This window comes from Globicephala melas, chromosome 9, assembly GCF_963455315.2.
Source record: "Globicephala melas chromosome 9, mGloMel1.2, whole genome shotgun sequence".
In the NCBI taxonomy this organism is placed as follows: domain Eukaryota; kingdom Metazoa; phylum Chordata; class Mammalia; order Artiodactyla; family Delphinidae; genus Globicephala; species Globicephala melas.
The window spans coordinates 61,436,126-61,449,802 of NC_083322.1; positions in this window are offsets into that span (position 1 = coordinate 61,436,126).

Below are 13,677 nucleotides of genomic sequence, written 5' to 3' on the forward strand. Positions count from 1 at the left end.
GGTAGAAAGGTGTCTGACCAAGATGCAAAGTGAAAAAGTATAGGAGAAGATGTTGACATTTTTATAGAAAGGTAATAAGATGGTACAGCTCCAGGAATTTATATAACTTTTAAAGTTGACATTATTCTTTGGATATATTCTTTGAGGCTTCTGTTTGTCTCAGATGGATTTGAGCCTGTCCCAGTAGGGCACAAAATATGGAGCTGAGCAAATATCAAGGCCTTGAGAAATGGTTATGAATAAACAAATACTGATGAATAGGATCTACAAAATAGCAAATTGATAAAAACCTGAGATTCAGGAGAAATTTGGGGAGAGAAAAACATTGCTCCTATATATTTGACATTTATAAGAAACATTCATATGAATCTGTGGACAACACAAGCCAAATGATTATCCTGTTGTAAAAAGGAAAAACATGCTTTTAAAATGAGAAAAAAAAAAAGCCTTCCTTGCAAAAGAGAGATGATTAAGATATTTTGTTTTAAAATATTTGATTCCAAGTACCAATAACTTATGTGTTAAAACCTAGTTTAGGGAGTTTAAAAGAAACATTATTTTTAACAGAATGAAGTGCTATTTCTATCATAGTAGGTGCTCAATAAATGTTGGCTGAATGTATCAATCAGTAATCACAGCATTGAGAGAGAAATAAATCACAACATTTCCTGATTCTAATGTTCTCCTTTCCACCAATGGTGATTTACTAGTTACATGAAAACGTGTTAGAAACCCTATTTATCAAAGGCTGGCTTTGTGGCAGATACTTACATTTGTTAATGAGCCAAATCTAGATATCTAGAGCCAGTAGAATGGCAGGTTGCTTGTGTGTTCAAAGTATCTCCTCAAGATGCAGATAATTAGAACACAGGCACTGGGGAAAGTGAGCAAGAAAGCTGATTTATGGAACTAATTACTCAGGTTTCCTTTTACCTTACAAAAGGTCAAGGTGGAAACCTGGACCATGAGTCTAATAACCTATCATGGAGGCTAAAAGCGGTTTCTAAAACAATGTCTAAAAGTGAACAGACATGTGATACTGTCTAGTCAACGTGGCACTGAGATTCCTTGGGCTCCTACAGTTTAAGATAAAGCTTTAAATGACTTTTCATCATTATTTGTGTTGTCCTAACATTTGGGATAATACTTGAGGGAGGAAATGATAAACTGGTGCTCATCGTACATCGCCACAGTGAGTACTTTTCCTTCCCACTTAAAAAACTGCTCCATCTATATAACACTTTCATTGTTTCCGGGTATCAAGTTGTTGTTTGAATCTTGCAGAGCACCCACAATGTGCAAGTGAGAACCGGAAACAATTTCTAAGAAGAGAACGGTTATTGAATGATGGAATCTTAAATTGTGAAAGAAATAATGTGCATTTTCCAGAGTGTAACAGGATCACAAAGAAACTTTTCCACAGAAAAAATCCGTACATATTCAATGAGTTTTTTGAGGGCTTCCCAGTTTCCAGATGTGTTAACAGGACCACATGAATTAGGAATTGTGTTAGGCTGCCATTAACAGAGACCCAGAATAACAGTGGTTTAAATGAGATAGAGATTATTTTCTCTCACTTTAAAAGAATTGGAAAGTAGGCTGTCCAAAGCTGTGTGGCCTCTACTAGGTCCTCGGGGTGTTGCCCTCCTTTCCTTCTATTCCACCATTCATAGCAAAGCAATATTGCTTAAAGGTATATCCATTCTAGGATGTGGAGAAATGGGAAACTTCATATATTGCTGGTGGGAATATAGAAGGATGCAGACAATTTGAAAAATGGTCTCGCAGTTCCTCAAATGACTAGAGTCACCATACGACCCAGCAATTCCACCCCTACATGTATATCCAAGAGAAATGATGACCTATGCCCACACAAAAACTTGCACATATAGCAACATTATTCAAAACAGTCAAAAGGCGAAAACAATCCAACTGTCGTCTATCAGTGGATGAATGAATAAACAAAATATAGTGCAGTGGAATATTATTGGGCCATGAAAAGGAATGAAATACTGTTACATGCTGTGACTTGGATGAACCTTGAAAATATGCTAAGTGAAAGAAGTCAGCCACAAAAGTCCATGTATTATATGATCCCATTCATATGAAAATCTAGGATAGGGAAACCTACAGAGACAGAAAGTAGACTGGTGTTTGCTTAGGACTGGAGAGAAAAAGAAAACATACATATCAACTTATATACATGCATTAAAATGTAAATATGGATATATATAGACACAAATTATTCATCTATATATAATACAAAATATTTTAGTGCACTGTTGATATTTTTAACGTTCTGAATGCTCCTTAGGCTCTCAGCCAATAAGAGCAAGTGAGGCAGAATGCCCTTGTGCCTCTTGGTGAATGGCCACCATAATGCAAATATGTGCTCTACCATTCATCCAGGCAGATATTTACTGTTTTCTACAGCTCTGAAATCCTTTTATTTTCTGACTCATCTTTGACAGCATCATCTATACTCTTGGTACCTGTCCAAGAGTAAGCTGCTGAGATAGAGCTTAAGCTATTATTATTACCAATGTGTTTAATAAGAGCTATACATGCGAATCTCTTGAAAGCTCAGTTCATTAATAAGAAAAACGCTTTTTCTTCAGAGTTGCTAGGAGATTAAACTTAAGATAATCTTTAAAGTAAATTTTGGAAAAAATGACATTTTAAAAATTATTATTAAATTTGTTGTCTGATTTTTATTGGTGATAGAAATTTAAAGAAGGGTTAAGCTACATTTTATGGGCAAAAATAAAGTTATTTACTGTATTGTGTAATACAGATATTAGATGTACTCAAGAATATGTACTAAATATCTTGACCAATTTTGGTTTAATTCTTGTGATCAGTTGTGCTCTCTACATAGCAAAACAAAGCTTCTATTATACTCTCAGCAGGTTTAGTTATATCTTTATGCAAATTTGTGTGCGCATGTGAAAATAGAACAAATGTTTAATTAAAAGCATTAGCTTTTGTTAATTAATAACTTCCTTTCCCTTCAAAATTAAAGCTACAATGAAGAGAGGAGGCTTATTTTACACTAAGGAGAAAGGCAATTCTTTTCATTGCCACACCAGCTTGGATTTATGTATAAATAATACAACTTCCCACACCTCCACCCCAGTATCATTCACTGGAACTTCTGCAAGAAAAATGCTGGTGATGGCATCAAAAAGGGACACCTCATTCACTGCAGGTGGAGAATTTCATTTTATCATGTGCCATCCAGTATAATCCTGCTTCTCACTAGGAACTGTGCTGGGATTTGGGCAAACCTTAGCCCAGAGTTCATAGCCGTGCCTTGGTCTTCGCAGATTTAGGGCTAATGACCCCCTCAAAGGGTCACTGTCTAATAAAGAACAGGACTTAACTGAAAGATTAGGATGGAACTCTCTAGGTCTTTGGTATCTCTCTTTCTCTGTGCACAGGTGGGAACCTAGTTCCCCAACCGGGGATCGAACCTGCATCCCCTGCATTGGAAGGCAGATTCTTTACCACTGGACCACCAGGGAAATCCCATTGATCATCTCTTTATATACCTTTTTGCTATTTTGGTGAGGTGCCTGTTCAGAATTTTTGCCCATTTATTAACTGGGTTGTTCATTTTCTTATTGTTGCATTTTAAGATTTCTTTATATAATTTAAATAACAGTCTTTATCAGATGTATTTTTGAAAATATTTTCTTCCAGTTTGTGGCTTGTCTCCTCATTCTCTTGATAGTGTCTTTGGCAGAGTAGAAGTTTTTAATTTTAATGAAATCCAATTTACCCATTTTTTCCCATGGATTATGCCTTTGTAGTTGTATCTAAGAAGTCATCACCAAACTCAAAGTTATCTAAACTTTCTCCTATGTTATCTTCTAGAAATTTTATAGCTTTCTGCTTTACATTTAGGTTTATGATCCATTTTGAGTTAATTTTTGCAAAAGGTACAAAGTCTGTGTCTAGATGCACATTTTGGCCTATGGATGTCCAGTTGTTCCAGCAATCATTTCTTGAAAAGACTCTCCTTTCTCCATTGAACTGCCTTTATTTATCTGTCAAAGATCAGATAACTATAAGTGCAAGTGTCTATTTCTGGACTTTGTTCCATTGATCTGTCTATTCTTTTGCCAGTACCACATTGTCTTAATCACTGTAGCTTTATAGTAAGTCTTGAAGTCAGGTAATGTCAGTCCTTCAAATTTGTTCTTCTTTTTCTTTGATCCTCTCCAACAATATTGTTGGAAAAAATCAACCTAGAGTTACCAGTGAAAAAATATTAAAAAGCAAAGTCAACTTTTTCGGATGTACAAAGCTAAAAGTTTCATCACCAACATACCTACATCTCAAGAAATTCATTAATGATTTTGAATCAATTTTATTATATAATCACATTGTATGTATTTCAAAGTTGCAGTCTTTATTTGTCATGCAGGTGTTTGGTCTGCAGACTCTACTTGTTTGGAATCCGAATCCCATGATCCTTTGTATTAACACCAAAGACTATCACAGTCCTGTGACTCACAGATTGAGAATCATTGTTTTAGAATATAAACTTCATGAGATATTAAGATATAATTCAACATCATAGGGGAGATGGATTAATTAGGATAAACGCTGGGCTATAATAATATTTAAAGAATATAGTGGCTTAAACAATATTGAACCTTATTTCCTTCTCATAAAACAATCCACTCAGGTGGACCAGGTCAGTACAGCAGATCAGGTGGTCAGGGATTCAGGCTCTTTGTTATCCTCAAAGTATTGCCCTCACTGCATGGCCAAAGAAGCTGCACCCTGTGGGAAAGGGGGAAGGCAAGGGTGAGGGTGTGTTTCCTTCAAGGGCATGACCCAAGTTACACAAAAGTTTTTCAGTCACATCCTATTGGCCAGAACCTGGTCACATGGCCATGCCTTGTTGTAAAGGAAGCTAGAAAATATAGTCTTCAGCTGGGCAAGAAAAGAAGAATAAATATTTGAGAAATGATTAACAGTCTCTGCCAAAGCAAGTTAGTGATGGAGTTAAAAGTAGAAGGGGAAAAGTGCATCTGATTGGGAATTAGGAAATAGGGGTTATAGTCCTAATTCAGCCTTACTCCATTATTAACCCAAATGTTTGGCCCATGCTTCACCTGAATTACCCTTACTATCTGCACAGAGAAACTAAGTCCACGCACCACAGTTACTGAGCTCGCTTACCTCTAGAGAGTCCACGTGCTGCAAACTACAGAGCCCACGCACTCTGGAGCCCTTGCACCACAACTACAGAGCCCACACTACCTGGATCCTGCACGCCACAACTAGAGAGAGAAAACCCACACATCACAACTAGAGAGAAGCCCGCACGCCCCAACGAAAGATCCCCCATGCCTCAATGAAGATCCTGCATGCCACAACGAAGACCAGACGCAGCCAAAAAATAAAATAAATAAATAAAATATTAAAAAAAAAGATCAACATCATACCTCCCTAAGAAACTGCAAATTAAAACGAGACACCACTGCACACCTACTAGAAACCAAAACACTAAAAAATACCAAACAGTGGTGAGAATGTGGAGCAAAAGGAACTCTTATTCATTGCTGGTGCAAATGGAAAACGATACAGACACTTTGGAAGATAGTCTGGCAGTTTCTTATAAAACTAAATATGCTCTTACCATATGAACCTGCAATTGCACTTCTTAGTATTTATGCAAATGGGTTGAATACATGTCATGAACCTCCACATGAACGTTTATGGCAGCTTTATTCACAATCGTCCAAAATTGGGAGAAACCAAGATGTCTTTTTTTTTAACATCTTTACTGGAGTATAATTGCTTTACAATGGTGTGTTAGTTTCTGCTTTATAACAAAGTAAATCAGTTATACATATACATATGTTCCCATATCTCTTCCCTCTTGAGTCTCGCTCCCTCCCACCCTCCCTATCCCACCCCTCTAGGTGGTCCCAAAGTACCGAGCTGATCTACCTGTGCTTATGCAGCTGCTTCCCACTAGCTATCTATTTTATATTTGGTAGTGTATATATGTCCATTACACTCTCACTTAGTCCCAGCTTACCCTTCCCCCTCCCTGTATCCTCAAGTCCATTCTCTGTAGGTCTGTGTCTTTATCCCCGTCTTACCCCTAGGTTCTTCATGACCTTTTCTTTTTTTTTCTTAAATTCCATATATATGGGTTAGCATATGGTATTTGTTTTTCTCTTTCTGATTTACTTCACTCTGTATGACAGATTCTAGGTCCATCCACCTCACTACAAATGACTCAATTTTGTTTCTTTTTATGGCTGAGTAATATTCCATTGTATATATGTGCCACATCTTCTTTATCCATTCATCCAATGATGGACACTTAGGTTGCTTCCATCTCCTGGCTATTGTAAATAGAGCTGCAGTGAACATTTTGGTACATAACTCTTTTTGAATTATGGTTTTCTCAGGGTATATGCCCAGTAGTGGGTTTGCTGGGTCATATGGTAGCTCTATTTTTAGCTTTTTAAGGAACCTCCATACTGTTTTCCATAGTGGCTGTATCAATTTACATTCCCACCAACAGTGCAAGAGGCTTCCCTTTTCTCCACACCCTCTCCAGCATTTATTGTTTGTAGATTTTTTGATGATGGCCATTCTGACTGGTATGAGATGATATCTCACTGTAGTTTTGATTTGCATTTCTCTAATGATTAATGATGTTGAGCATTCTTTCATGTGTTTGTTGGCAATCTGTGTGTCTTCTTCGGAGAAATGTCTACTTAGGTCTTCTGCCCATTTTTGGATTGGGTTGTTTTGTTATTGAGCTGCATGAGCTGCTTGTAAATTTTGGAGATTAATCCTTTGTCAGTTGCTTCATTTATTTTCTCTTCATTTATTTTTATTTATTTTCATTTATTTTCTCTTCATTTCTCTTCATTTATTTTCTAATATTTGCTTCAAATATTTTCTCCCATTCTGAGTGTTGTGTTTTGGTCTTGTTTATGGTTTCCTTTTCTGTGCAAAAGCTTTTAAGTTTCATTAGGTCCCATTTGTTTATTTTTGTTTTTATTTCCATTTCTCTAGGAGGTGGGTCAAAAAGGATCTTGCTGTGATTTATGTCATAGAGTGTTCTGCCTATGTTTTCCTCTAAGAGAAAACCCTAAGGGTTTGATAGTTTCTGGCCTTACATCTAGATCTTTAATCCATTTTGAGCTTATTTTTGTGTACGGTGTTAGGGAGTGTTCTAATCTCATACATTTACATGTAGCTGTCCAGTTTTCCCAGCACCACTTATTGAAGAGGCTGTCTTTTCTCCACTGTATATTCTTGCCTCCTTTATCAAAGATAAGGTGACCATATGTGCGTGGGTTTATCTCTGGGCTTTCTATCCTGTTCCATTGATCTATCTTTCTGTTTTTGTGCCAGTACCATACTGTCTTGATTACTGTAGCTTTGTAGTATAGTCTGAAGTCAGGGAGCCTGATTCTTCCAGCTCCATTTTTCGTTCTCAACATTGCTGTATTTTAATAGGTGAGTAGATAAACAAACTGTGGTACCTCCATACAGTGGAATGTTAATCAGTGTTAAAAAAGAAATTTGCTATTAAAAGACATGGAGGAACCTTAAAAACATACTTCTAAGTGAAAGAAACTAGTCTGAAAAGGCCACATACTGTATGACTCCAATTATATGACATTCTGGAAAAGGCAATACAATGGAGACAGAAAAAAAAAAATCAGTTGTCAGCGGCTTGGGTGGAGGGAAGGAAGGATAAATATTTTTTCCCTAATATCCAGTATTTCAGTGACATTATCTGTTTTACTTATTTCAGGTAGGAGAATACATCTGATCTCCATTACTCTGTCTTGATCAGAAGTAGAAGTTCTTCCATTAATAAGTTAACAGTAACTTTGTATTATGTATTTTCTTGGTCAATATTATGTGTATTACTACTATTTTGTGGGGGAGAGTCTAGGAATTCTTTAATATTGAAGAAGGGTCCTCATGAACACTCCAACTGAAAAGTGGGCAAAGGCCAGGGACAGACAATTCATAAAAGAAGAAATTATAATAGTAAAAAATTTAAAAAGCCATTTTTCAATTAAAAAAAACTTTCAACTTAAAAGATTTTTGTTTATCATACTGGCAAACATGAAAAATATAATTTTCAGTGTCGATGAAGATATGGACAATGCCATACTCTCATAAACTGAGGATAAAAACAAAATTTTTGCCAGTATTATTGAGAAATAATTGATATACATCACTGTATAAATTTAAAGTATACAGCTTGATGGTTTGATTTACATATATTGTGAAATGATTACCACAATAGGTTTAGTTGACATCCATCCTCTCATATAGGTAAAATAAAAACTAAAAAAATTCTCTTTGTGATGAGAACTCTTAGACTCTATTCTCTTAACAACTTTCCTATATATCATAGAGCAATCTTAGCTATAGTCATCATGTTGTATATTACATCCCTAGTACTTACCTATCTTATAACTGAAAGTTAGTACCTTTTGATCACCCTCCTCCAATTTCTCCTCTTCCCACCCTTTGCTTACAGTAACCACAAGTCTAATCTCTTTTTCTGTGAGTTTGGTGGTTTTGGTTTTTTGATTTTTTTTAGATTCCACATGTAAGTGAGATCATATAGTACTTGTCTTTCTCTGACTTATTTCACTTAGCATAATGTTGTCATGGTCCATCCATGCTGTTGAAAATGGTAGGGTTTCCTTGTTTTTTTATAGCTGAATAATATTTATATATATATTAAATATATATATATATATCACAACTTTTTAATACACGCATCCACTGATGGACACTTAGGTTAGAAACAAAAATTTTACACACCTTTATGGAGGGCAATTTGGCAATGCATGCAAAATGTTAATTGTACATGCCTACGATGTCACACTTCCACTTTTAGGATATTTTCCCACAGAAATTATTAGGTGAGTGTACAAAAGTGAACATTTGAAGATGAGCATCACAACACTGTTTATAATACTAAAACTTTGAAAACAGTAAATTGTCCTTCTAAAGGAAGGGCTAGTTAACTACGTTATGGTATATTTACATATTGGAACTCTGACAGCTGTTAAAAAAAATGAGGTCAAGATGTTTTCTTTCTTTTTTTTTTTTTGAGAGAAAATAGCAGCTTGCACATCATGTGAAATATGATTCTATTTAAGTAAATATTTTATATATAACATTAAAAGCACAGGCTTTTAATGATATTCACTAAAATGTTAAGAGGCTGTCTCTAGGGAGTCATCTCTTTTGGCTGATGTTGGAGGAGGGGAAAAGTTGCATTTTCACTTATACTGTGTGGTATTGCTTGGATTTTTTTACAGTGTACATATAGAATTTTATAATTTGCAAAAATAAGATTTAAATTTTAACGCTAGAAATAAATAGAAGAGATCCTCACCTTTGAAGATGTTTGGAAATACTGGTTATATGATTTCTAAAATTCCTCATTGGTTTAATATTCTATGCTTCTAACCTCTAGACTAACCTTTAAGATTCCTCCCAGTGCTAACAGTCTGTGGCTTCCTCCCGCTTGCTGCTGCTGTCAAGACAAATGTGAATTGCTTAAGTAAAGCTGAGGCACTCCCTGATGGTGAGAGCCTTACACTGGCTCAAGTTCTACTTAGTTTTCCTCATATTTCAAGTGATTCTATTCCTGGATGACGATCTTGAGCTGGTTATGGGAACGTGCAGAAAGGCCTTGGGGGTGGAAAAGCTAGATATGGTTCTAAGAAGGTAGTTCAGATTTGAGTGGGAAGGGGATCATGAATTTACCTTTCATATCTATCTAGAGTTTTCTATTTTACTCTTAGGTTCAGGATATCACTAGTAGGATGGCTTATTATTTGTTTAAGAAGAATTTATTATCCCCAATTTGGTGACTCAGCCATGTTTTCCTCTCAGAGCTCTTCCTCTTATGTGTTCAGGCAAGCTGAAAAGCCTTAAAATTATTTTGAATTCCTCTCTCGTAGTTTACCTCATATACTCAACTAGCCATTAAATTCTGTTTCACCGTAAGTTTATGATTCACTACAAGAAACTACAGTTTCTTTTCTGGCGTCTCTCAGCTTTTCTGTCCTTTGTTCTCAGTCTTATTTCCATTTCCATTGTCTTTCCAACCCTGGCTGTTTCTTACCTGGAACTTAAAACTTCTTTCCAGCTAGAATTGTGTATTTACATCAATATTAAGCCAGTTTAGATTGCTGCAATATAAGTATTTTAAGTACTTAGTTTTGTACCTGCTTTATGCTAAGAATTGCATATGTGTGTATATGATTGTGTGGGTGTTGTGGGCGATGATGGAAGGGGGGTGTAAAGTACTAGAAGACAGAACCAATGCCTTAGAATTACTCTTTAAGTATGAGGTTAGTTAAACTCTGCTATGATTCCCTGGCTTCAGTTGCAACTACAAAATCTTCCAAAGATTACATCAAAATCAAATGCCTGATCAAGAAATTCAAAACCTTCATCAGTCCTAATTCACCTTCCTCAGCTTCCGACACTGATTTCTGCTTGTCCTCTCTTGTTCACCAGCCCCCACGGCCATCCCCCCGCCCCTGGACTCATTCACACAAGAATGATCACCGTCCGCAACTGCCAAGGCCAAGCTCTCACTGAAGGTGTCCTTCAACTCCAAGTTTAAGGTTCCCCAGCACCTTCTGGCCCTTCTCTTATCATGACCACAACTGCTGCCACAAGGTTTTCTGTAACTCCCAAATGCCTGTTAGAGTTCTCATTAAAGGCTTGCTGAAACAATCTTAATCGAAAGCTTTCTCAATCAGGAAAATAAGGACTACTGGACTTACAATCCACACCCAGCTCAGTTTGTATTTCCCACAAGAGATGTACATAGGTAATTAGGTCTTTGAAGGCAAGAACTCTGACTTCTTCATCTTGTGTGTCCCCTCCACATCTACCAGAGTGCTTTAGATGTACAATCTTAGATGTTTAATGAAAGTTTGTTGAATTAATGAATGAATCGTTTGTATATAACTAGGCCCTCTGAGGGTGGCTGTCAGTTATTTCTCTTGGCTTTGTGTTGGTAAGGTCTCTCCATTAATTCTTAGCCATTTTTTTAAACCTAAATTTGACATTCAAAACTATTATTATTAGTGGGAAGCAGCCGCATAGCACAGGGAGATCAGCTCAGTACTTTGGGACCACCTAGAGGGGTGGGATAGGGAGGGTGGGAGGGAGATGCAAGAGGGAGGAGATATGGGGATATCTGTATATGTATAGCTGATTCACTTTGTTATACAGCAGAAACTAACACACCATTGTAAAGCAATTATACTCCAATAAAGATGTTTAAAAAAACCCCAAAAACTATTATTATGTAATACTGATATGGCTTGATATTCTTTGTTATAGTTTCTTCCACACTTATTTTATCCTAAAAATCATGTAAGCACTTTTTCTATAGACTATAAATGTGTGTTTCCTTCCAAATTTGTATACATGTTGAAATCTAATCCCCAAATGCGAAGGTATTTTGAGGTAGAGACTTTGGGAGGTGATTAGGTCATGAGGGCAGAGCTCTCATGAGTAGGATTGGTGCCCTCATAAAAGAAATCCCAGAGAGCTCCTTCCCTCTGTGAAAACACAGCAAGAAGAGGACCATCAATGAACCAGAGAGTTGGCTCTAACCAGACAATGAATGTGCCAGTATCTTGATCTTGGACTTCCCAGCCTCCAGAACTATGAGAAATTTCTGTTATTTACAAGCCACTCAGTCTACAGTATTCTGTTATAGCATCCCAAAGCGACTAAGACAGCTTGTGAAACATGAGCATTCTCCAGCCCTTTTGGCCCTTTTCCCTACAGAATCAGAAAATTCTGTGGAAGGTCCTGAGAATCTGTATTTTTAACACCCAACCCAGGTGATTCTTATGGCCAGAGAAATTTGGAAATCCTGTTCTATTGAGAAACTTAGTAAGTATTAGTTGAGGTTAATGGTTATCTTTGATCTTTATGCCAAATACAATTCCATGAGTATTAACTTAACATCAGAATGCCTGAACTCCAACCTTGTTAATTACTGTCTGAGTGATTTGGGGCTAGTCCATTGTTTCTCAAACTTGTCTGCAAATTAGAATCACAGGGTCTCTTTAAAAAATTCCAAGACCCAGGCCACAGCCAAGACCAATTAAATCTCATTCTCTAGGGCTGTGACACAGGCATCAGTATTTTCTGACGTTCCCCAGGTGACTGATTTCAACATGCAAACAAACCTGGGAATCGCTGGACTAATTTACTCTCTAAGCCCGTTTCTTCATGAGTAAAATGTGGACAGTAACTTCCATTCTAAAATGTTACTCTAATTAGTGCATGTGAATATACTTTATAAATGATAAAACTTTATATAAACCTAATTATATTTTAGGCTTTAAAATATTTTGAATAAAAATAAACAAATATGCAGATAATAATTTTAACATTTTCTATATATTTATTTTTTAATGTTTATCATTGTGATTGTCAGTTCAACAGTTTAGCATGGTAGATTCAGCTTGCAAAGGAAACCATCATTCAGAAATTTAGGTACATTTCCTTCAGGTGGCAGTAGTTTATTTGTGGCCCAAGTTTAAAGCAGTGGTTCTCAGCTCTTACAGTGTATCAAAGTGCTCCTTGGCTGGGGTTTATCCCCAAAGATTCTGACTCAGTAGGTCTGGAGTGGGACTCCAGCAACTATAAGTTTATAAAGATCAACATGTCATTCTGTTGCCCTGTTGCTAACCGTGGTGAGTTTGCTATTTATGTTTAAGCCTTCTGCTTTAACCACAAGATTTAGTCATAAATGTTCTACTTTTCTCAGGTCAGAAATACCTCTTCATTATGTAAAGCAGAAAACAATATTAGAAGAGTTTAAAAAATGTTTGAAGCCATGTGGGTACCATTCCTTATTACCACTACCATTCAATCTTTATTCTAATATAATCTTACAATTTTTATTCTAATATGAAATGGCCTTCTTGATATATACTCAACCTTCCCAATGACTATGACCACTCTCTGCATTTCTAAAAATTCAAATGAGAATGTGTACTTCCTCTGTTGGCCTGGAATCTGTCTCTCTAGGGTAGTGATTTTTCAACTTCATAGTGCATGAGTAGCACCTGAGAGGCTCATTTACAATGTACCCTCCATCCCAGACCTGGTGGATTAACCTTTGGGTTGAGGCCCAAGATTTTGGATTCTAAGCTATCTCCCTAGGTTATTCCAATGCACACTAAACTTTGAGAACCATTGGCTCTATGGAACAAAGAGGCTGGGATAGCTTTGGTAAGGTACAGACACTAAGGGAGGGCTCACAGGATCCAGACACAAAACTCTGTAAGGAACTCTGTGTTCCATTCTCTCCTCCCTCCTGTGCAAATAGTGGTAAGTAACTACGTTTTTACTCAGTGACCATGAGAAGAGTTACTAAGAATTGGTTGGTGTTAGTTCACAACCTCAGGAGCTCCCCGGGTGAAATTTGAAACTGACCCACACCCCGACCCCATCCTCACCCCCATGCAGAGAGAAAGGAGAGACTAAAGAAAAAGGCAGGTGACGCTACATTGGTAGGTGGCAGTTAATAAGCAAGGGAACTTACGTACAAGGCTAGTCTTGGGCGGCTGCAAGATGAGCAGATGTCCTCATTTGCCCACTAGAATCTTAGGAGTA